The following is a 26,906-nucleotide window of genomic DNA, read 5'->3' as shown; positions in this document are numbered from 1 at the left end:
CCAGATACACAAGGTTTTAGAGATCCTGGCCTTGGGGGTCCAGAAAAGAGTGAAGTTTATGGATAATTATCTATATAGAACTGATACAAGGTTATGAGGGAGGGTCCTTTGTCTTCCAAGAGAGTGAAGGTTAGAACCTGGGTGAAAGTGGGTAGGGGACTAAGGCTCTTGACTGATCAGTACCCTCAGCAGCAGTGCCATCTGACTCCAGAAAGACAGCATATCCAAGAGAGGGCAGAAAGTGTTGGTGGTTATGACTCCCATTCTAGACAGTAGTGTGCTGATATAAAGCTGAAGAGAAGGGTGGACAAAGGCAATGAAAATCTGCCTAAATCTATATACATGTACTGTCAATTTTTTTTTTTTTTGAACTGAGGATTGAATTCAGGGGCCTTTTACCTCTGAGACAGGGCCCCAGGCTTTTTTTTTTTTTTTTTAATTTAAAAAACATTTTTTAACAAATTTTTAATTTTGAGACAGGGTCTCCCTAAGTTGCTTAGGGCCTCACTAAGTTGCCAAAACTGGTCTTGAATTTGCGATCCTCCTGCCTCAGCCTGCCCATTCATTGGGATTACAGGGATTTATTACCACACACCACTGTGGGGGGTTTCCACATCCCTCCCCTCATGGATTAGGGGAAGAGTTTGTCAGAGGAGGATGGTGGTGCTGATCAATTACTAAGAAACTTATCTAATCAATAAACACAAGAGTCAATACTCTTTTCCAATGAAAGAGGATGCGATGGATCAGGCCATACCAGTTCTGGCTTCCAACAAAATGGAGGACCCCACCTTCACCTTTATTTATAGTCTCATAGGTAAAGCCCTGACCAGGAGCAGTTTCTTCTGTGAGGAACAGGATGGGTGGAGCTAGGGAAGCCATTTGTTTAGAAAATTAGCATATCCTCAGGGGTGAGTCATTCTGTACAGGGTCACTTACTCCTCGGCTGTCTGAAACAAGTCTCCCATGACTGCCAGTTCCTGGGAGTCAGACCTCTGTATCCTATGGCTCAGTCAAGCCTGATTCTGCTAAATATGAATGACTCCCCACACACCAATGTAGAAATATTTTAATATTTTAGCTTGCTAGGCATGGTGACACATGCCTGTAATCCCAGTGTCTCTGGAGGCCAAGGCAGCAGGATTACAAATTTGAGGCCAGCCTTGGCAATTTAGCAAAAACCCTGTCTCAAAAATTAAAAAGGGCTGGGACATAGCTCAATGGTAGAGTGCCCTTGGGTTCAATCCAAATACCTTTTTTAAAAAAAGAAGACATACTTTCAGGTAGCACTGATTGTGAAAGACTTTATTTCTTTGACTTTGGCTCTCGCTACCTTCAAAGTAAGCAGTTAAGAGCTTCTTTCTCCTTGGATCCCTGTGCTGGGAGCCAGCCACAGCAACTCATGAGTTCCTGAAGGATGGGTGGAGTCAGTGCCTGGAGCAACTTGAAGCAAGTGCTGCTTAGATTTATTTTAGCTTTTCTTTTACAGTATTAAGTAAAGGAGGATTAAACAAGATACAAGTTATAGAGAAATTACCACAAGATCTGTCATTAACCACACTTTCCAGCAGGTGTTTAACACTTAGTGGGTACATTAAGGTCAACTTTCTATATTTACTTAAAATTACTCACATAAGCATATTACAGTGAAAGATATTTTCCTCTTTTCATCCTACTGGCCTTTGTTTACCCTTTGGTGTTAGACCTATTGTCAGCATAATGACTCTTTTGTTTTAAGCTAATTTTACTGAACTGCCAAGCAAAACATACATGAATCTTTAGCTCATATTATTATGTTTTTGATTTAGTCTTAAAGGTCTACTCTATTACCTAAACAAGCTCAGTTAAGATTAAGTTAGGCAAGCACAAGGCCCTGGTTCAATCCCCAGCACCACAAAAAAAAAAAAAAAAAAAAAAAAAGATTAAGTTAGGTTATTTACTGCCAAACAATCAGTGTGAGTACTTAATTTTATCCTATTATTCTTTATGTCATTGATTTATCCTCTACCTATTGTAATACATATTCAGACCTAAGCCAGCATAAACTACTCATAACCAATTAACATGCAATGAGGGCATTTGATCTTTTTCTAGCTGTTTGAGTATGCTGTTTCTTTGTTCTTTAGTCCTACATTTCCAGGGTGGCCCTTACGTCCAAACCTTTGAAGGAAGGACAATTATTGGACATTTGTCTATTTACCATTAACATTAATTATTCATTTACCATTTTCACTGTACATTCTTGTATAGGGAAGAGGTGGATCTGTGGGAGATGGCTCCTTATACTTATTTGCTTGTTTCCCTCTAGGTGGATACCACAAATGTTCCCCAATCTTGTAAGCTAAGTAGGATGGTCCTAGTACTGTGGGGACAATAAGTCTTCTGTTTCATTTGTTAGGCTGTTTATTGGTAAAGTATTAACTGGGGCAGGTGTGTCAGCATAGGAGCAAGCAATTTCTGTAACTGTAGTTTTCTGAAGAACTCCTCAACTCTGTACTTTCAAACTTATGTGTGATATTGGTACATTTTTTAAAGCATTCCTCATCCTCCCCCAAGCTCCACAAACTCATTGAGGTTAAATTCTTATCACAATGATCCAGGGAATATGATTTGCAGTTGCATAGTTATAAGTATGCTAATTACAAGAAAACACCCAATTCCTAGGAGAGATGACAGTGGCAATTTCCTGGAATGGTGGCCTTGCCAAACCCTTCCTCATGCTCAGACCTTGTCAAGCAGCATGGTGGAAAAAGTCCCTGCCATAACTGACATGCTTTGAATCTTTCTGGTATTCTAGTTCTACGACCTCTAGACCCAGATTTAAAAGCCACATAATGAATTAAGTTTATCTGGATAATCTCCCCATTTTAAGGCCATTTAACCACATCTGTAGAATTCCTTTTGCCATGTAACCCTACATAATTATACAATAAGCAACCATAAGAAAACTGAAATGATTATACTACTTCAAGACAAAACAAGAGACCTTAAATAAAAAGTGGTACCAGAGACAAAGAAGGATATTTCATAATTATGAAAGAGTTAATCTACCAGAAAGATATAACAATTATAAACACATATGCATCTATGCATCTAACAAAGCCCCCAAAATACAGGAAGAAAATCTGATACAACTGAAGGGAGTAGAAAATTCAATAGTAATAGTTATAGATTTTAATATCATATTTCTAATAAGGTGTAGAAAAACTAGGCAGAAGATCAACAAGATGATAAAAGGTTTAGACAACATGGTCTAATAGACATCAATAGAACATCCCATCCAAAAAGAGTAGAGTATACTTCCTCTCAAATATACATGAAACATTCTGTAAGATAGACCACATGCTACCCCTTAAAATAAACCTCAACATTAAAAAGTACTGACACCATCTAAAGCTTTTGAGATCCCTCACAAACCTGGTGTATTTGCAGGTTGGCATGAGGGTCGGGCAGTTTCCTTCACTTTGTCATGACTATTCAGTGGTACACCTGGAGGTATCCAGGGTCCCACATGTATAGGCTACTAGCCTAGAAAGCCAGGTAGCTGAAGTGAAGAGACACATATTCTAGAGGAGTCTCCCTCATGCCACAAAACCAGGGAGGAATGAACGTGCAGGAAATGAGGTATGTCAAGGATTACTTTCTCCCCTGTGTCTCTCTTTGTAACTTCAACTTCTGTGTCACTAAAGTCCATTGCACAGGAATTCGTGGATGACCACCTACCACCACAGACCCACAATCTTGATTTCTACTATGCTCTGAGAATATATCTTCAGGTCAACAGCATTGGCTTAACACAAACTACCAATCATTGTTCCATAAAAACTGCTCCAGACAAAGAATGGTTTTAATTGACATCATTCCAAATAAGATGGTCATTACATGTATTTGGAGATATACATAAACTACTTCAATGATCTAATTTAGAAAAAAAGATTCTGTGAAATCAGTGTGACAAATGGGATGAGATTCTGGTGAATTAGAATGAAAGTGACAAGTCCAAATTATGCATATAAAGATTAAAACAAACAAAAAACATAAGGATGGAATAAGGAGGTAGAGACATTAAGCCTGTCTTCAAGTTAGTGAAAGGCCAACATGATTCCCTAGTGGAGGAAACAATGCAATCTAACATTGGACACAGCAAGAAGCATGTTAAGACACAGAACCAAAATTCTTATAAATCATCCACATGTAGAGAGGAATATTATACTTAGGATTTTTCTTATAATATTAAGTGATATGGGAAAATCTTGAGAAGAATCAAAGAATATCATACTATCTAAAATTTTTAAATGTTTTATGTGGGAAAAATGATGTCATGACAGTTCTCAAGATAATACAAGAATTTGGGAAAATATTGATTCCTTTGTGTTTTCTATGCACTTGCAAGAATAAACATTGAAAATACGTTTAAATTTTAGACAGAGCTGTCTCTGTCTTTGGTATTGTCACACAGGTACACAGATAGTGAGAAGGGCTGCGGAAGGCATAGCTCCTAAGGGTGGCCTTGTATATTAGTGTGGACTAGGCAACCAGAAGGCAGGAGCTCCTGAGATTCCACGACATCCTCCACCTTCTAATTCTGTTATTGCAACTCCAGGCTGTTACCTGGCATATGAGCACTTCCTCCTATTGGAGCCTGAGCCACAGGCAGAGACTTAGACTCTGGGTTTGGGCATCTTGTGCCTTATTTTTGTGGCTAAGGATTTGAAGAGTTGTGGGATGCTGACAAAGTTTATTCCAAAAGTAAGTTATGAATTGAATCTACGTGTGTGTGTGTGTGTGTGTGTGTGTGTGTGTGTGTGTGATGGGGATTTGAACTCAGGGATGCTTTACCACTGAGATACACTCCCAGTCCTTTTTATTTTTTATTTTGAGACAAGGTCTCACTAAGTTTCCCAGGTTGGCCTTGAACTTGTAATCCTCCTGAGTCACTGGTATTATAAGTGTGTGCCACTGTGCCTAGTTTCAAGTCTGTGTTCTTTATTCTTGTTTTGATTCATTTTTTTTTATGTAAGGAAACTGAGTTTTTATCACAATAAAAACTTCCTTTTTTATAATTTATAAATAGACTTCATCCATTATATTTATATAGTTCAATTATTATTAGTTTACCATATAGTACAACCATCACCGTGATCAATTATTTTTAATTTATTATTCATTTGGCTCTCTTCTCCCCAGGTTCTGGTTCTACTTCCATCACAAGCTTCAGCATGGCAATATCTCTCACTACTGTTTCTGGTCCGAGGACAGAAATGAGCATCCTGGAATCCAATCAGTACTTACGCTTTCAGTTGGAAGAAAGTAAACAGAACTTGCGAGACCTCAGAGAGAAATACCTCACTTCCAAAGCTACTGCTTTCTCCCTGGCCAATTACCTACAGAAATACCGTAAGTCCTATGGGGTCATGGTCACCAAAGTGATAAATGATTGTTTAACAGAAACTAAATACTTTTCAAACTTTCTTCTTCCCTATCCTTCATCAAAATAAATTGCATCCCAGTTGTACTCCTAGAAAGCCAGAAGTGGGTTTTTGCCCTCAATTTGAAGGGGATGAAAGAACTGAAGCATAAAGGAATACATTTTTCAGGAAGGAAGTAGGGAGAAATAGAGTCTAAAATCTTGATGAAGGTGCTAAATTGTCTTTTTTCTCTCAGGAACTTGTGTCACCACTTTTGACTGAAATCTCGGGATTCAATTTAACTATTCCTGAATACCTATTTGTAAAGCACTATGCTAAGGGAGAAAGAAGTAAGAGTGCATCCTACCTGCCTTAACAAAGCTTAAAGCTATCTGTTCCCGACTGACTCACAGATATTTACAAATGAGAACATCAGTAGCAGACAAATAGGGAAGTCTTGATGCCTTGAGAAGATTCTGTTCCCACTCAAGCTCAAAGAAGACATTCCTCACATTCTGGTTAGATTGAGGGTATTTCCAGGAAAACCAGAGACTCCATAACACCCTTTCTATCTCTTCTTGAATGAATATGAATTTTGTAGACAAAAAACAAGTCCAGGTCAACTTCCAGGTTCTGGGTTATTTATGAGACATTTGGATAAAATGAGAATAAGAACAAGTGGAGACCACCAATCTCAGTAAAGGTCAGTCCAGTGTAGAGTCCACAGTCAGTTCTCATATTTGGAAATCCACTGGAAAACCCCAAATCTATTGATAATGAGGAGAAAGAAGGGATACTGTAGTGATAGAGAACCACATGGGGAAATGGGTATGAGTAGAATAGAGATATCAGAAGAGGATTCCTACTAACATTGAAGTTGAGTTTGCTTTCAAATTTCTGTAATTTTTCAATGAATCAATGGGGAGGGGTAAAATTTGCTATCTAGCCAGGCACGGTGGTACATGCCTATAATCCCAGTGACTCTGGAGGCTGAGGCAGGAAGATCGCAAGTTCGAGGTCAGTCTCAGAAATTTAGAAAGGCCCTAGGCAACTTAGAGAGACCCTGTCTGAAAACTAAAAATAAAAAAGGACTGAGGATGTTGCTCAGTGGTTAAGCATGCCTGGGTTCAATCCCCAGTACCAAAAAAAAAAAAAAAAAAAAAGCTATCCAACTTATTGTCATAGTCACACAAGTAAAACTTAAAGCCCACTTGTTAAAGAAGTTAAAGGTTGAGCTTGGGGATTGTGGAAATACTAAGATTCTTTAAAAATAAAACATCATTTATTATTACCATAACACAACTTCCAGACAAACATTTTTGAAGATGAAGAAGAAAGATGTTACCTAGGACTTTAGCATAAAGTTAACAGAGCAGTGGTTAAAAGCAAGTGTCTAGTGGTGGTGTGTGCCTGACACCTGTAGTGTAACTACTTGGGAAATTGAAGTGGGAGGATCACTTGAGTCTAGGAGTTTGAGACCAGTCTGGGCAACATACTGGAACCCTGTTTCAGCAAAAACAAGAGCATGTACTCTTGGGCAATGCTTCCTGGTTTCAAATCTCACATGTTTTATAATGCCAAAAACATACCCTAATTTAAAGTATAGACTTTTATTAATAATAATGTATCAACTATTATGGTTAATTCATTATGACAAATGCACCATGCTAATGTGACACATTAATAATAGGGGAAACCATGTTTGGAGGAAGAGGGGGATATATGGAAACTCTGTACTATCTGTTAAGTTTTTGTGAGACTAAAACTGTTTTAAAAATTCAAAGTCTATTATGGAGCTAAAGAAAGATGGAGTGTTCAAAAAAATCTAACTTGTTTATCTTCTGTGGACCTCAGTTTTCTTACCTGTACTGGCAAAAGTATCTCTGCAGATAGTGGTGATAATTATATGATGATAATTTTTGAAAACCAACTAGAATAGTGCCATGGCAAACACGAGTATTGGTTCTCTCTTACCTAAGGCAACACATGTTAAAATTTGAACATACATCTTTTAGGTCTTCCCTCCACCCCCCATATACATATTTGGGGATTGAACTCAAGGGCACTCAACCACTTAGCCACATCCCAGTCCTATTTTGTATTTTATTTAAAGAAGGGTCTCACTGAGTTGCTTAGTGCCTTGCTTTTGCTGAGGCTCCCATATACATTTTTACATAGTTGTATTCAGATACATTTTTCAGTCTTTGAAATACTTGAGGATTACTGGAACTCAACACAGGACATCCATTAGTTTCCAGGAAGTCACAGGAAACACACAGGAAATCACTATTTCATGCTCCAGCTTAGTATTTAAGAGGCTGAAAGATTTGGTAATTATAGTCAGATCTCAGGAAATGTGAATTCTGACTGCTAAATACCAATTGAATCACCTTGCCAGGTCATTTTATCTGCTCACAAACTTCTTTTTCCTTACCTCTAAAATAGGAGTAGTTTGGAGATTGAGAAGTAAAGATGTGGAAATCTCTGTACAGAGTTGGGTACAGGGGTTACTTTTGTCCCTACAATGGACCTTGCCTTCTCCCCTGAAGGTAGTGACCACAGCAGTATGTTCTGCTTTCCACTGAGACAAGCATATCTATCTTTTCTCAGAGTGTGAGGAGAACAAAGAACTCATCAAATCTGTGCTGGAAGAGGAGTTGCAATTTGAGGAGGGGGATCTGTTAGAGGAGACGGGACAAGATGCAAGACTTGGGTAAGGAGGTACCTGTATGAAAATAATGAATACTATTTGAAGTGGGGCTTCCCAGGCCGCTAGAATAAAAAGTGAATTTGTGCAAGGAGAAGGGCAGAATTACACAGGACAGGCACAAAATGACACAAAGACAATGGGGTTGTTGCCAGTTAGGTCTCTGGGGTTCTCCATTAAATAACAAATGAGTTAAAATGGAAACAGATGCCAGGGTTGGAATAATAGGTATGTGGCTTCTAGCTTTGTGCCCTTGGGCAAATTTACCTAACTTTCCTGTAGGTTTGTTACCTCAGCAATCTCATCTGCAAAGTGAAAATGCTGACAGTATCTAACTCAGAGGGTTGTGAAGATTAAGTACATAATTACAAGTGAAAAGAATCATCTCTGACACATGAAACTCACAACTATTTGCAATAATCATTATATTTTCTCTTATTTTTATAGGTGTGGATTTGTCATTAGTGGGCTTTTTCTATTTCCTTTTTGGTACCAGGGGCTGAACCCAGTGGTGCTCAACCCCTGAGTCACATCCCCAGCCTTTTTTATTTTTTATTTTGAGACAGGGTCTCACTAAATTGCTTGAGGCCTCAATTAATTGCTGAAGCTGGTTTTGGACTTGCAATCTTCCTGCCTTAGCCTCCAGAACCACTGAGATTATAGACATGCGCCACTCTGCCTGGCCATTGGACTTTTTCTATGAGAGATATTTTCAAGCTTTCCAAATGACTTTCCATGATAAAAGTGTTTCTCCAACTTTATTTTTAAATATTATTAAAAATAATAATGTGGAGTATTGACTGTTAGGACTATCAGATAGATAGACAACTGAGTAGTTGTTAACTGGAAAATGAATTATTAATTTGCTTAGGACCAGCACTGCCCCTCCTTGGAAAGTTTCAGACATAGGATAGATTGTGACATTCAAAAATGTCTGTTAACCCTTTGTTGAATTGAAATCCTAGAAGATTAGATATGTAAAAACCCACTAACACAGAGTTCTTTGATTGAAGAAGGCATCTGGACTCCCTGCTTCTCCTGAGTTTATGCTTTCACTTCCTCTAACACTTCATAAGAACTCTGGGATAATTTGGACAACAATCTGTACTTAGTAGGAAAGTGTGAAGGAGATTCAGGCATCAGATTGGCCAGATGACTGTAAATGTTAATCCAGCTTTAGGATTACATGAGTCTAAGCATTAACTGAATAACTACTTATATGTGTAAATGCTGCTTACTGGGTGCTATAAGTTGGATAAGATGTTTTACTGTCTCAAGCCTCACAGAGTTCACATTTTACATTGGAACCCATAAGAAATATTTATAGAATAATTATAAAACAACAAAATCTCACATAGATTGGGAACTTCATTTACTTCTGATGATAGTCTATCTTCAGGTCATTCAAAAGAAAGCTGTCTTTCTTGATCTTTACACTGATTTTTCATCTTTCAATTAACACCAGATATACTTGTCCAACACTTCCATCCCTGGCTTATTTGGTCACTTACTGCATAATGCTTGGTGTATATTATAAGGAAATGGATTTGGGTTGAAGTGAGGAACTAAAGGGACATTCCAAAAAAGCCAAGTTAGTAAAAACTCCACAAACCCAAGGCTGTTTCTTTGTTCCCTTTGTTCCAGGCAAATTATACAACTTGGGCAGGAATTCAATTTGGCAAGTTCCTTGGGGGCATTTTAAGATATCTCTGCTTCTGTAACCTCCATTCACGATGTTCACTCCTACAATTTACTTTTCTTTTCCACCTTAGGAAATTTGAAACCATATTTCAGGCTCAGGCCCAAGAACTGACCTACTTACGGCAGAAAATACAGGAAGGGAGAGGTGTCTGTTATCTTTTCAGTCAGCACGTGAAGAACGCAGTCAAATCCTTTGAGAGCGTTCTCAGGAGCACTGGCATCACTGGCTATCATGGACAAAGACTCTGTGAGCAACTGACCCAAGGAAGCAAGCTGGCAGAGAACCTAGCCCACAAGCTCACCACTGGTAAATTGGCTATAGGCTCTGAAGATTCTCTCCAAGACCCCCAGAGGAGTGGGGGAAAATACAAAGTTATTCACAAAGTAGATAACTTTAGTTTTGAGTATGATCTTTAACCTGCATGCTATTATCTCCTTTTTAGAAAACTCAGGTGAATACTTGTAATATTCTTTCTTGAGTCCTTAGTTTTTAATCAGTAAGAGGTGGTTTACTTCATCTTGATGAGTGTGACAAGAATTCATATTTATTTCTGAAGATATTTTAATTAAATATAGGATTCTTGGTTGACATTTTTGTTTTATTCACTTTATTTTAAAGATGCTATTTCAGTGTCTTCTGACTTACATTGTTTTGAACAAGAAATTGGTCATATTCTTACATTTGTTCCTTTGTACATAAAGTCTTCTTTCCTCTGCTGCTTTTATGATTTTCTAGTCATTACTGATTTATTTATTTATTTATTTTGCCGGGGGGAGTACCAGGGATCGAACCCAGGGACACTTAACCACTGAGCCACATCCCCAGCTCATTTTTATATTTTATTTAGAGACAGGATCTTGCTGAGTTGTTTAGGGCCTTGCTATTTGCTGAAGTTGGCCTTGAACTAAAAATCCTCATGTCTCAACCATCAAAGGTGCTGGGATTACAGGTACCCAGCTTATCACTGTTTTTTAAGCAATTTGATTATGATGAGACTTTGTATAGTTTTCATGTTTACTTTATGAATTATTTTGTACCTGCCAAGTTTGTAGTTCTCATCAAATTTGAAAACAACCCCCCAACATATATATAAACATATACATATATATAAACATATATATATATGTATATATATATATATATTGTTTTTTCTTTCTGTTCTATCTTCTTCTCCAGAGATTCCAATTATATTAGGTGGTTTGAAATTTTCCCATAGTTGAATCTCCATCAATTTTTGTTCCATCTTTTTTTTCTCTCTCTCTCTTTCTGGGTTTCATTTTAGATAATTCCTATTTCTAAGTCTTTAATTCATTCATCTTTATTTGGCACTATATAATTTTCTGTTAATCTCATCAAGTGTATTTTTCATCTCATTATTTTTTTTACTCATTTAAATTTATATCAGGTCTTTTAAAAGGTCTTCCATATATCCTTTTATCATGTTTTCTTCTACCTTCTTTATTTAAAAACAATTTGTTTTTTTCAAGGTGATAGATTTTATGAGGCAGGACAAGAACAACTATTAGTCTGTGGCTAATTTTTTCTCACTCCTGAGACAATACTCTTTAAAAAAAATCTTATTCTTCAGAGCAGTTTTAGATTTCTAGCAAAATTAAATAGGAAGTATAGAGAGTTTCCATGTGCCCCCTACCTCCACACATATATGGCCTCCTCCACTATCAACATCTCACATCAGAATGGTACATTTGTTACAACTGATTAATTTGAATTGACATGTTCTTATTTAACATTGGGGGCAGTACTATTTTGAATCTTCTAACCAATGCCCCCTTTACTACAAGGTTTTTGTTTTGTTTTATGTGTTTTTACTCTGGTGGAAACATCAACTATTACAAATTCCAGAGATAATTCCTTTGGGGAAGTTTTTTCCTCTTCACATAATTTTCTCACACACATCCTAATCAGTAGTTAACTAAGGAAGGGGATATACATCTAAAGTATTCTCCCTGCATAGCAGTCTCCTCTCTAGTATTCTATCCACATTGACCTTACCACTAACTTTGTCCAGTTCCTCCCCCTAATTTCCCACCTACCTCTTGGCAGTCTAGAAATCTCAGGCAGAGTTTATCTTTGTTTTTCTCTCTCAGGGATCACTTACTGTACTGAATGAGATCTGCTACTCCCTCCCACTACACTTTTTTTGGCTGCTTAAGGTAGGAGGATGAATCAGGTTCCTATTACTCCATGTAGGCCAGAATAAGAAGTGTCCATCCATCCATCTTAGAGGACAGAAAGAAGAACATGACAGAAGGTAGTTTGTTATAATGGAAAGAGCTCTGGACTAAAAATCAGAATTCCATGGGCTCTAGTCTTCGCACTGTATTTACTACCTTTGTGAAATTGATTGATTCTTCTTGAATTCTGTTTCCTCATTTGTAAAGTGGGTCAAATCATACATTGTCTGACTGCTATAGAGAACAATTGAAGGTAAGATTCATGGGTGTATTTTTGTTTTGTGGTTAGCTTAGGCACTGAATAGAAAATGGACTTCAGAAAGATGACTTATACTGATACACTCTTCTTTTTTTAAAATTGTAGTTGTGGACAAATGCTTTTATTTTATTTGTTTATTTTTACGTGGTGTTAAGGATAGAACCCAGTGACTCACACATGTTAGGCAAGTGTTCTACCACTGAGCTACAGCCCCAGCCCCCTGATACACTTTTCATAGAAAGAATCACCCTTGAAAACATTAGAGGAAGAAAAGCAGAGACAGGTTTATACCTGGAAAGTCCCCTGGTTTTTGGAGTGGAATAGAACAGGGTCATTTTTCCTCTCCTCTGAGAGTGGGTTAGGTTCTTTATGATGACAGTAATGGTACTCACAACCATGGTTTAGCAACCAGCCTTATGCAGAAAATAAAGGTCATAGCTGGAGAAGTTCAGAGCTGGGCAAGTATCCTGTAAGCTGGGGAAAAAAAGACATTTTAAACTTTTTGTCCTAACTCAGGTAGTGAATGTCATAATGATGATTCATCATGTTAGGAACACTCCTGTCCTTGGGGCTCAGGGAAGTCTGCCAGGCCACTTCTCAAAAGATACAACCTGAGGTTTCCTGGAATAATTCTCTGAGTGCTCTGAACAAATACGTAGAGTGTTATGTCTCTAATCACATAGGCCTCATGTTTTCAATGTGCAAAAAGTGACCTACTTAACTTCTGACTAGCTCTTTCTGTTTTTGGTTTGCAGAAAATAATAATAATAAGGATGAAGACCTACAAAGACTACTGACTCTCAGGTAACTGAATGAGGAGGGAGCTGATGATGGAATTCAACATAGAGAGGATTCCAGAAGCAAGGGATCAAGAGGTCAAATGTCTCAAATTTAGGAAAAAACCAGAACTACCTATTATACCTGTTTCATTTAATCGTTATACAATTATGTATCCTTTTAAACATGGTCGTCTGTCAGACACAGTGGTGCACACCTATAATCCCAGCAAATCTGGAAGCCGTAAGGAGGATTGCAAGTTCAAAGCCAGTCTCAGCAATATACGGAGTCCCTAAGCAACTTAGTGAGATCCTGTCTTAAAATGAAAAATAATAATTACTGGGAGGTAGCTTAGTAATTAAGCACTCCTGGATTCAGTTCCTGGTACCAGAGAAAACAAACAAACAAACAAACATGGTGGTCTGTTTTGTTTCTAGCTCTTGAATTGTTTCCCATTTTTTAGCAATTCCTCAAGTTCAGGTAACTAGTCAATCTAACCAAAGGTAAATTGAGCAGGAATCCCTAGTTCCTGTGGTTTAAAAGCCTGTGTGGTTAAAAACCAAAGTGAGGGATTGGAAATGTAGCTCTGTGGTAGAGCACTTACCTCACATGTGCAGGGTCCCATGTTTGAACACAACATTAGCCACCAAAGAAAAAAGAAATAAGCAATAACAACAACAAAACTAAGACAAAATAAGATATCTATTTGGTTTCTGCACAATTATCAGGAAGTATGTTGGCAGATGTTTCATAGGCAGAAATTTACCTTGAAAAATAAATTCAATAATACTTGCCATAGCAGGTATCTAGAGAGAGAGGTCTAAAAACTGCAAGAATCCTGGGAGGTTTTGTTGTCTCAGGATTCAATATTCAATGAACCACTTCATATAATGTTAAGTTAAAACTTGTACATGGCTCTGTGAATCCAATATTATAGCTCTCTCTGTGGCCTAAGTGTCATTTAGCGTAATTGCTGGGTCTACTTCATCATCCATAATATACTATATCCCAAGCACAAATGGATTTTTATACTTCCTCTTTAATGGGATGGCCTCTTTGGTTTTCAAAACCTCTTCCATGAACTTTGGATTAGGACTAGTTATTAAGCTATGGTTCTAGACTACCTTGATTTAATCTCTTGTCCTGCCTACCCTACCAGTTTCAGCAGGGAGGTCCCAAAAGAAGAAGTGAGTGAAATCGTGGAAGACTCACTAGATGAACGGTATTTGACTCATTCTAGCCACTGTGACTGTCAACAGCCTTCCAGCAGCAATGCTTTCTTGTCTAATACACAAGAAACCACCTCTGCTATGGGTATAGCCAGTGAGTACTCCTCTTAAAAAGAAAATAAGAGTCCAACAAACTTTCAGTAGCTTCTATATTCTTCATGCTCACCATGAAGACTGAGAGCTCATCTCTGCAGGCGAGTCCTAAAGATTTTCCTGGGTAGAGTTATGGGCCTGTAGTCTCAGCTACTTGGAAAACTAGACAGGAGGATTGCTTAAGCCCAGGAATTCAGGGCCATCCTGGGCAACATAGCAGGATCCTATCTTTTTAAGAGAAAAAAAAAAAAGATTCACCTTGAAAAGGTGATTGTGTTGAAGATCCTTGGCGGGTCAGATAATTTGCTTTGTTTCTGGTCCATGCCTTTTCTCAGTTACTTTGGGCCCCAATGTCATATGTAAACTCTGCCACTACTGCACCACATGTACAGGATCTAAGCCCTCCTTCTTTAAAATGGGACAGCTTATATTTCCTGAAATGTTCTTGATAATATGGTTTCTGAACAGTGTCCTAAGTTTTTCTAACTGGTCAAGAATGTCGAAAATATTGCCTATATTGCAAAAATATGGTTCCTTGGCTTCTCACTTTCCTTCTTTCCTTGGGTGCTTTTTTCTCCCGTAAGTTTCTGTCTGAGTATCAGAATATCAGGTGATTTCCCTAAAGACAAGACTGATTTGGGCAACCCTTTGGAAAAGTGGACAAAGTTTTCATCTTTGTATAGAACCAAGGTTTGTTTTTTGTTTTTTAAAATCTTTGTGGAATTAGTCTCAATACTATAATCCAGTCCATATCTGCTGGAGAAAAGGCTGAACTTAACAGCAATGGCACCAGCATGTCTCCTTTCCAATAATCTTAAGCTCCTCCAGATAAGAGGTTCTTGGGGTTGCAGCTTCATTGATGTGTGTATGGATTAAAACCTCAATCTTTATCTCATCTTCCTCACTTGTTTGATTTTTCTTTGGGGATAAAAGTTTGGATTGCTAGGAGACTATATGCCTTATATCTTCTTCTAGGCCAGAAAGTAGACCATATTGATTCATTCACTATGAACTGAGCTTTTTATAGTGAAGTAAAACAATATCAGGTCTGTCTTTCTACCTCTTTTTGTTAGTGGTGGATATAAGTATGTGCTTTTTATTACTCAGATCATCTTCCTTCAAAGGCCTCTTTATGCTATGTCTCATTAGATGTGGGATATAGTAGAAAGAAAGATATTGGAAGAAGGATACAGTAGAGAGAAAGATATTCCCTAGTACTGAAGCAGTTCAGGTACCACCCACCCCAAAAGATCCTGGACATAATTAAGCTTCTCTTGTTAGAAAGATTTTTACAAAGAGTGTCACAGGATTTCACAGGACTTCTGCAGAAAGCTCAGTGTGGTTTGAAGCTTCCTTTTTCTTGTAAATGACAGGTTAGCAGACAAAACATGTGAAAACTCTGTCTAGCCTGAGAATATGGGACAAAGAGTAACTGTTAAGTTCCCACCTACTCCACTGTCATGTAACCACCCCACTGAGTATAAATCTAAAAGAATTTCCAGACTCAGGGTCCAGAGATTTTTAGGCATTGGCCCCTGTAGACCATTGCAGCTTAAATAAACCTGCTTCCTGAAAATTCCTTGGGTGTCCAACCTCACCTGTCCTCCATCAGTACCTAGAGTTAGTTATACTAAGAAGGTGGCCACACCTTTCCCAGTGCTAGATGGGCTCCACTGGGAGGCCTTTAGTGTTTTCCCACCTGTCAAACTTCCTTACGCTTCCCAAATTCTTGTGTGGGAGGCAGCCCTGTGGAATCTGCTTAGCACTTGGCCATGCTTTGTTTGAAACCCTAAGGACTCTTGAACTTGTTTGGTGTTCCTGGATGAAAGGATGAAGTTCACAGAATGATGAAAGGAAGGAATCTTGAGGAAAGAACCCTGGCTACTCCATTAATGACAAAGATTCTTTTTTTTTTTTTTTTTAATTTTCTTAATTGGTTCTTTTTAGTTATACATGACAGTAGAATTCATTTTTATATAATTGTACAAGCATGGATATGTCTTATTCTAGTTAGGGCCCCATTCATATGGATGTACATAATGGTGGGATTCACTATCTTGTATTCATGTAGACATACAGGAAAATTATTTTGGATTCATTTCTTTTTTTTTTTTATCCTCCTTCCCTTCCTTTCCTTGCCCTTTGTCTAATCTACTGAATATCTATCCTTCTCTGCCCCGATTATTGGAGAATCCTCAAAAACTAGGATTGGAACCACCATTTGACCCAAATATCCCACTCCTTGGTTTCTATCCAAAAGATTTAAAATCAGCATACTACACTGCAGCCAAATCAATGTTTATAGCAGCTCAATACACAATAGCTAAGGTATGGAACCAACCCAGGTGCCTTTCAAAAGATGAATGGATAAAGAAATTGTGATCTATATACACAATAAATTATTACTCAGTCATAAATAAGAATGACTTTATGACATTTGCAAATAAATGGGCCTGGAGACTATCATGCTAAGTGAAGTGATGAAGAATCTTTACCTCATTTCATGTCTTGGTGGAATGGCTACAGAAGATGAGATTTGGAAGTTGCAGCAGCACCTGAAGGAAACGCTTTTCATTAATGACTGCCTGCAAGAAAACCTGGAATATCATCTCAGCATCGTTGATCGTGGAAATGGTAAGGGAAGCACAAGTTGGCAAGCTTCTGGCAGCCTATACCTTGCTAAGGGCATGTCACTGGGGAAGAGCTTCACAGATTTTAAGCACTTTGATATACCTTACTTCAATTATTTTCCCAAATGACCTAGGTAGGGAAGGAGGTCAGATACTATCAGTCCCATTTTATAAGTAAATAAAGATGTTTAGATAGAGACTTGTCCCAAATCCAAACTATGCCTCTTAGAGTCTCTGACCACCCATTCTTGTGACTCCTGCATTATATACTGTCTGTTTCTCTATACTGTGTGCTGTTTGCTGGTTGTGATTCAGTAGTACCTGAGCTCTTCATCAGGATGAGGGTCTCCTCTGCTGCCACTGTCATTCACTTCCTTATATCTTGGTTATTCATCATCATCTCCAAAATTGTTCTTCCCATACCCTCCTGTTAGAGTACTATCACATAGAGGCTATCATTCTACAACATTGTACTAGGCCAGAAGAATAGGGACCAAGTGCCTTCTTACATCAGAGCAGCATTCATCAGGTGGGAAGAATCTCCTTCATATTGCAGCCATTGGGTGTGATAATATGTGTGAATGTGACTACATTCATTGAAGAGCCTGTGAAAATTAAACTTCTGCCCCATCCTAGTGAAGTCATAGCCCTTGAGTCTCCATGGTTTTCTTCCTGGGCTGAGATGGAATGGAAGGACATGAAATTTCCAGAAAGCATTCTCTTAATCAGATGTGTGTAACTTGCCTAAATGATAATTATTTCCTGGGATAGGATGCACTTCCAAACTCTGCAGAAAGAGCCTGGATTCCACTGCCCAGCTGGGTGAAAATGAAGTCCTCAAAAAGGAATACCAGAGACTCCCTGCTAGCCTGCATCCTATTTTCAGAGGTAGGTGGTCAAAGCTCTCAATGTAAGGTCACTCTTAGAATGTTCCTTTTTCTTGCCACACCAAAAATAGAGAGGGGAGACCAGAGCTGCCAGAAGCCTTGTGACCCATAATTGACATTTTTATTCTTAATTTAGAGAAGGATACTTTCCAGGTGCCCCCTCTTCAGGCTGCCAGGCACCAGTAACTCTCAGTAACTCTGAGAAATTCACCATTTAAGTACAAATTGCACCCTACTATAAATCACACCCACTATAACAAGCCTGAGAAGAGAAGAACAGACCTATAAAATTTAAGGAAACAATTAATTATTTTAATTGAGGAAAATTTGCCAAGATTAAATTCTCCCCTAGAGTACTGAAAGAATAAGTAAACATAATTTAAATTCTAAGTCAGTTGACCATAAAGGTGCCATAATACTAAAAAGGAGCAAAAGGGGTATGGTGGCACATGCTTGTAATCCCAGTAGCTCAGGAGGTTGAGGAGGAGGATTGTGAGTTCAAAGTCAGCCTTAACAATTTAGTGAGGTCCTAAGTAACTTAGTGAGACCCTATCTCTAAATAAATGTGAAAAATGGGGAGCTGGAGATATGCCTCATTGGTTTAGTGGCCCTGGGTTCAATCCCTAGTACCCAAAATAAATAGAAGCAAAAGTCCCATTCAGACTGATGGGAATAAAGTACTAAACATTGAAATAAATATAGTTCATGTTGATCCTTGGCAAACTGTAAATTTATTGTATTAAAATGATAATATTCTAGTTACTTTATTGTGCCCAACTCTTACTATTGAGGAAAAACAAAACAAAACCTAAACAAACAAAAATCTTAAGATTAGCAAAAATATTTACAAAACTGCAAAATGTCTTCAGCTTATTTATTATCCCCAGCCATGGTATTTACTGACCTCTTTTTGTGGGTAAGCCCACCTCAATATCTATCCCTGCCCAACATTCAGTAAGTATCAGCCAAGATCACCTGGTATTCCTCCTACCCTCTCAGGTTTGCTCCCAAGACCCTTCTGAATAGGACTCAGACTACTGGAATCACTTTACCTGATGGCTCAGAGAACTGGAAATTTTGGGGAGCTCTGTCAATCCCAAAGCACCCAGCAACCATGCCTGCAGAATATTTACCCATATTTGACAGGTGCAGGTGTATGAATGCCCAGTTACTTGACTTGAGGTAACTCTTTATGGTGAATGAACTTTGGGAAAGAGAATTTGGAGGCCAACTTTGTAAAGATCTTAGCTAAACGGAAGGAAATCCTTACCTTGGGAGATAGATTGAGAAAGAAAGTGAGATGCTTGAGACTGTGAGTAGAAGGACTAAAATCTTTAGGGCTAATGGGAAAGAAGCCCTGATGGAAGAGAGAGAAAAACAAAGAGAATGACAAGAAATAGGGAAGATCTACTCAGTATCTTTTTTATTGGTGTATTATAATTATCCATAATAGTGGGATTCATTATGCCATTATTTGTATATGCACATAACATAGTTTGATTAATCTCATTCCCCTTTTCCTCCCTTCATCCCTGCCCCTGCTCTACTCTACTGATTTCCTTTCTATTATTATTACATTATAATTATATAAAAATCAAGATTCATTGTGGTATATTTATACATGGACATAGCATAATTTAATAGAATTTATTTCCTAGTATGTCCCATTCCCTCCTCTCCTATCTCCTTCTGGATCTCCTTCCTCTACTGTATTAGTCTCCATTTTATTTTAATGTCTACTTAATATCTTTAGATAATGTTATCATAATAACCTTGTGAGTTTTCAACTAACCAAATGCCTGGACTCTATATCTAGAGAATTTAAATGGTTTCAGATGGAAAGCTCCCATGTGTACATAACATGTGGCTAGAGATGAGGAAGATCATAGATCTACTAAATTTCAGGTTGCCAGCATGGAAGTCTCCTAAATGTGCAGCTAACTTCATAAAAAATCCATTAATAGAATTTGCCTCTTTTTCAATGGTTTTGTTTTTGTAGCATGCAAAAAAAAAAATTGAGAGAGAAAAAGAGATGATGGATTAAACCTATGATCTAGCTAACATATAGCAGAGTCACTCAAACTTTTTTGGCCACAAATTTGGAAAAGATTAAATGATGAAGAATACCTAGGAATGAGAAATAAGTACTTTTTCACTTTAGAACTTTGTTATACTGAAAATATTTTTAGAAATGCTTTTTTTTTTTTTTTTTTTTTTTTTTTGAGTGCTGGGGATCGAACCCAGGGCCTTGTGCTTACAAGGCAAGCACTCTACTGACCGAGCTATCTCCCCAGCCCCTAGAAATGCTTCTAAGGAGCACCCAGGTATGGAATTAAGTTTGTGGAGGGTTGGTCTCTACTGGATTAACCTAAAGTTGCTCTTTATTTGCTAGTTTTCCCTGTATTCTTTGTGATGAGTCCTTCTCTGTATCTCACCTTATCTCTTTAAAAGAACATTTATATGAGTGTTTCTGTAAAGCACTATTCTTATACCAACCGAGGTCACTCAACAGCCTCTAAGCCTGCTGGCTTCCTTCAGATGGTAACCTTTCAACTCTGATGAAATGGAAAAGGATTGAGGCCTGGATTTTAATACCAGATTTTCTACCTACAGGTCATGTGGCTTTAACTAATTTCAGTCTCTTGATACCACTGTCTTCTCATGGCTAAAGATGGAACTTACTTGCATGGTGTCTAAGGACCCTGCTGGCTTTCACATTCCCTTGGCCCCACCCTCCTATTGGATTTGGAAGTGGGGGTTGGTTTCCCTGCAAATTAGTCTCTTTTTCTTATAACAAGCTGTTTCTGCTAATAGCCTTTGAGCAGGGCTCAAAGGCTATTCATTAGCATGAAGTGGCAGGACCCTGTGTCCTGTACCACAGGCATCTACTCCTAATCACTCCTCCTCCAAGATGGCAGTTCATCCCCATAGCTTATCCACTCAACTGCACTCCTGGTGCACCTGGCATCTATTGTCACCTAGGTCCTTCACGAGTCCCAGTTAGGTATCAGCAAGAACTGACAGAAGATTCTTATTTAGTTTTGTTTTTCTTTTTCCCTGCTTAAGGTAACAACTAATATTGGGAACTTTGAAAAATTATTGTCTAATTTCAACAAAGAATAGACAAAAACAGTTCCTCAATTGATGAGAAAAACTAAAACAATAGCAACAACAAAAATGAAAACCTAAATCTGAAAGCAAAAGGGCTCCATCTCTGAAAACCAAATTTCACAGCCACTCCTGATTTTCACTCCAAATGGATAGTTTGCAGAAATCACAGCCCTCCAGCATGCAGACATGATGAGCGTCTAAAGGACACCGATGCCTAGTCTCACAGATAATCTTGAAAATCCCTAACCCCTTCCCTTCCCCACCCCATCCTATGAGTGATTGGAGTCAGCAACACTGGAGGAAAATGGCAAGGACTTGGGATCAAGAAAAAGTCAGAATAATGTCGGCAGATTATTTATCAGATTACTCATCAGCCCATGAAGCACATGTCCATTTTCCTTGAAGGATGAAAGTTTAGAAACCTCTGAGAATAAAGTTTATTTTATACACATTCTGAGACCTATTGGGTTTGTGTGTGTGTGTGTGTGTGAGCATGAGTTTGTGTGTGAAAATCAAAATTGTAACTCTCCAGGTAAAGTCATGAAACTCAAATCATTAACGTATTCACCCCATGAATTCCACAGAGTGATAGCAATCAGTTTGGGTGCACAACTTTTTTCCAAAATTATGTTAGTAGGCTTCTGGTATTACAAAGAAAAACTATGTTGTGTCCCACACTTTGGTAGCTGAGATAACTCAGACAAGGAATTCTGCTCTTGCAGGGAAGCAAATCCATAAGCAAGGCAGCAGTCTATGCATATTCACTCTTCAGCAACCCAAGGAAAGAGTAATAGGATCTCTGCCAAAGGATCTTAAGAGTTTGCTGTTTATTCACAATGTGGAAAAATGTTTCCATGCAGGCCAAGTTTCCATTCTAGAGGGTTTTTTGTAGGACTCACAGGTAGAGACATAATACCTAGATGGGACTAGTATGTTTCAAATAACATCATCCTTTAGATTCTTTATCTAAGGATAACTTCTTCATATCCATTGACTTGTGTTTTGCAAGCAAATAAAAAATAGGACATTTTGTCCAGAAGCTTTGAAACATACAAAATCTGATAAACCTCAAACTTATCAGACTTCTGAGTTAGAAGACTGATTCATATAAGAAGGAGATACTTACAGGGATCCTTTAGATGTGTTTGTGCAACAGACAAGTGACCTGCGTTTTCTTGTAGTAATGAATGATACTGAGGATTGTCAACCTGTCCTTCAAGAGAGAGATCCATACAGAGCCAATTTTTACCCCTATCCCCTTATATTATTTATTTTGAGACAGGATCTTGCCAAGTTGCCCAGACAGGCCTAGAATTTGAAATTTTGAGTTGCTAGAGTTGCAGGAGTGTGCAACTGCTCCCAGATAAAATTATTTACTTTGAAAATCTACAGAAAAAGTGAAAGAACAATATAATGGGCACTTCTATATTAAGTTTAAAAATTAGCCTTTTGTTTTTTCCTATTTATACACACCCACACACACATATTCCTATTTCTTTACTAAATGCAGACAAAAACCTACCAATGAACAAAACAAAAACTGGATCCCTAAATATTTCAGCATATATTTTTAAGATTAAGTACTTATACACTACTGGTGTGACTCTACACTGTGTTCAGTCAGAGGAAGGAGAAGTTGTGCTCCATTTGTGTACAATATGCCAAAATGCATTCTACTCTCATGTATAACTAATGAGAACAAATGAAAAAAGATTTAGTACATTATCCTGTATAGCCATAATGCAGTTCAATTATTAAACTTGATATTAATATTCAATTCAGCAATATTATTTAACATATGGTATGAAAAAAAATTTCCAATTGTTTAGAAATGTCATATCTATATGCATACATATGGATGTATACATATCTGTATATATACCTGTCATATATGTGCATACATATTTATGCTGATATTGTGTGAGTGAATGTATAGAGAAGAGAAGATAAAATGAGAGGGTGAAAGAAACTGAGTAGTGAGGTATGATAGTTGATACTGATGTTGCTTCCATGAATTCCAGTTAAGGTTTTTAAAGTGCATTTTAGTTACCTAGAACTGTCTCCACTTCTTTGTTTTTGTTGTTAAATTTTTGAAGAGGACAGGCTAGCTATCTTGGTCAATGCCCTATATTCTATTAACACTTTGAGAAGAACAGGACACAGATATTTGTGTTTTCTACCATATCTTGTCAGGATACAAGCTGTTCAAGAACAAGACAACAAAATACTGTGAGTATGAGTCCATAAAAGAACTCTTAGAATTAATAAATGAATTCAGTAAAATTACAAAATAAGTCACACATTTTGTTAATAAAAAAATCAGCATACAAAATTCACTTGTGGTTCCGTATAAAAATGAACTGTCTGAAAAGAAAATAGAAAAATAATCCCATTTACAAAGACACTATTTTTTAAAAATAATAAGCTTGACTTCAAGATAGATACAGTGACAGGGAATTTTGCTATTAGGGATAACTTAAGTTACATGGAAGATTTGCACTGTCTCAGTTAAGAAGGTTTGTTTGTTTTCACTCTTGTCATTGTGGTCATTGGAGACTCAGTGGATGGAAGCACAGGCATGAATGCTGAGCAGGCATGAGGGCTATTTCCTGCAATAGGAGCACATCCATTCACATTCTCATCTGCGTTCCCCTCTGTATTGCAAGGGTCTATAGGTGAAAGTACTGTTTCTTGCAGCTGGACTCAAGGATTTAGCTTTGTTTTGCCAGTGAGATTTACTCCCACAAGTTGAGAAGGTGGAAATGAGATGGAAATAGTCTTACTGGGGTTGTAACTGGTAACAACAATGTTCCAGTGCCTACAAGTGTGTGGCTAGACCAGAGGCAGCAGTGGAAGCACCAGTCACATCTCTGGATGACAACCACAGCTGTTATCTGGACACCCACTGCCCTTGGAGGCCCTAGGCTTGCATTTTTTTCTATTCTTCCAACAATGTTGTGAGCAGTTTTATTCTCTCTACTATGTCTTTCTGTGCTTGAAATACTAATTGTTTTCTCTTTCTGCCATGACACATTGCTGTATCTGCTGTGACACTAACTTTATGATGCTGAAGAGACCTTACTATAAAATGATTGCAAAGTCTTGTGAATATTAGAGAGGATACAGAGATTGTGATAAGAACTCCATGCATAAGTTCCTCACACTAACACTCACTCATTGTTCGAATGCTGGCTTTATTACATTGCTAGAACCATAATTCTACAGACGACTGTTTTGAGCATTATTATCAGTGTCACCGAGTATTATGGAACAGTTTTGTGGTTTCCTGGAGTATGTTAAAATATTTTCTTTGGGGTTTGTGTTAAAAATTTCCCATCCCTCTACCTATCCTATTTTATAATTCTTGAATTAGAAGTTTATAAATATTCCTATTTTCATAGGGATTACCATTCAACTCCTTTTTTGTTTACACATAGATTCTAAGAGAAAAAGAAAGTGAAAATTATTATGCTATTCATAGATTTGGAATGTTTCCCTCTGGTAATGCATGTGACATAGATTTGTCACATTAAAGGGAAATGTCATTGAATTTACACTTCAATTGTGTGTGTTTGATTCCATAAACAGATTTTCTAAATATGTTCCCAGGAATTATATTAACAGATACTATTTCTTAATCTTTAAAGTAGCATTTTTGGAGAAGGGAGACCCACATTCCTTTGTAATAAAGTGAGAAATAAAGAAATCCTTCTTCATGCTGCTGTGACCTTTGGCAGGTGTCATAGATAACTGGTTGTAGCAGCAGCGGGATTTATTTCTTTCACCAAGGTTTGTGTTCTGCCAGGTGGATATAATCACTAAAAATAAATGCCTCAGGTTTAAAAAAAAGAAAAAAAATATAAAAGAAGGGGCTGGCATTGTGGCTCAGTGGTAGAGCACTTGCCTAGCATGTGTAAGGTATTGGGTTCAATCCTCAGCTCCACATAAAAAATAAATAAAATAAAGGTATTGTGTTCATCTACAACTAAAATATGTATGTATGTATGTATAAATATATTATATATAAATATATATACCATATATATATATATATATATACATATAAGAAAATACAGCATCTGCAAAGTGAGTCTATGGTGTACTTCTATCACATAGTGATTAGTACTCTGAGTTGTAAATGGAATAATCTCAGTTCTAATCACAAAGGGCACTGTCAGGCATTCATTTTGGCAGGAACTGATGCAGTTTTCCTTTTTGTTTTAGATTTCTTTTCTTTCTTCTTATTATTTTTTTAATGCTGGGGATTGATCATAGGGTCTCACACATGCTAACCAGGTGTTTCACCCCTGAGCTACACCTCCAGCCCCTAGTTTGCTTTTAATCCTGCGCTGGCAGTGCTTTCTACCTACAACTGGAGAGCAGCATGATTCCAGAACAGAAGACCACACAGTGCACAAGCCTAGGCCTTCTCTTTGGGAAACCCAGTATATGTCTCACCACTGAGCAGAAAATATTCCTAAAGGTAAAATGCCATCTCTCAATCCACCATGTAAGTAGCTTTCACTAATACAATAGTGTGGTTATAGTTGGTTTTGACTGTCTCCTACACTGGTCGTGACCCTTATTTATTACCAGAGAGCAAGTTGAAATGGAAAATAACCAAAGTAACACCATTTTGTTCTGACCTGACACAATTATATTCTTGCTTATAATGTGTAATGAGCTACATTCCCAACCCTAATGGACATTTTTTAAAACAAAAAGAACATGAACTTTTAGTGAGTATAAAATAAAATCCAAACTCCTTGCTGTGGTTTATGTTGACTTAGTTCATCTTCTGCCTCCACATCTCCCATGTTTATGCTTAGAGTAAGTTATGGAAATATAATTTATGTGGTCCAAAAAATATTAATTAACCAAACAGGTTAGTGAATTTGGGCAAATAAAATAATCACCCAGACTAAGTTAGAAAAATTCCCCCATCCAAACAAAGTTCATAGAGTACCTTTCCAGGAAATTCCCAATCTCCTCTACTTACTTAATGGCTACCCTGATGTCTATCACCATAGATGAGTATTGTCTATTCTTGAAATTTTGCATAAATAAGTGAACTATTTTGCATGGGGTTTTCTTCATATATTGGAACTATATCCATATTGCTCTATGTGTCTAATTAATATGGGTGGATACATATATACGGGGGATTGATCCCAGGGGCCCAATATCACTGAGCTACATCCCCAGACCTTTTTACTTTTTATTTTGAAACAAAGTCTTGCTAAGTTGCTGAGGTTGGCCTACAACTTCTGGTCCTCCTGACTCAGCTTCTCTAGTTGCTGTGATAACAGGCTTGAGCCACCAGGCACACCAGTTTGGGTGTTATTGATGAGTATTATTCTAATACAATGAAATAGCACAGTCGATGTACAGTTAGGTTATTTCAAGTTTGGGTTATTGTGAAGATGACTGCTATGTATGAATATTCTTGCACAAGTCTATTTATGGACAGGAGTTATGTGTTCTTAGAGTCTATATTTGTCTATTTGGCATTCATTCATCACAGGACCAATTATATTAACTATATTTTCTCCTTTTTTTTTTTTTTGATACACGGTCTCTCTATGTTGCCCATACTGATCTTAAACTCCAAGAGATATTCCCATCTCAGCCTCCCTCAGATCTTCCCATCTCAGTCTTATCTTCTGTCTTCTGTCATTTGGAGGCCTTATGGGTCTGGGAAGAGACTGCCTCTTCCATAGCTAACTAATGCCTGGGAGTGATAGACTACTGGATTGGGTAAAACATTTCATGAGCAGATCTAAAGCTATCCTCCACCCACCAGCTTCTTCTCTAACTCTCACACACGAAGCCAATATTTCCTCTGCCCTAAATAGTCTCAGGATTAATGGGTTAGTCAGTTTTCCATTGCCATGACAAAATACCTGAG

The sequence above is a fragment of the Sciurus carolinensis genome, chromosome 1 (assembly GCF_902686445.1).
Source record: "Sciurus carolinensis chromosome 1, mSciCar1.2, whole genome shotgun sequence".
Lineage (NCBI taxonomy): Eukaryota > Metazoa > Chordata > Mammalia > Rodentia > Sciuridae > Sciurus > Sciurus carolinensis.
The sequence above is the reverse complement of the archived record's forward strand: the minus strand, read 5'-3'. Positions refer to the sequence as shown.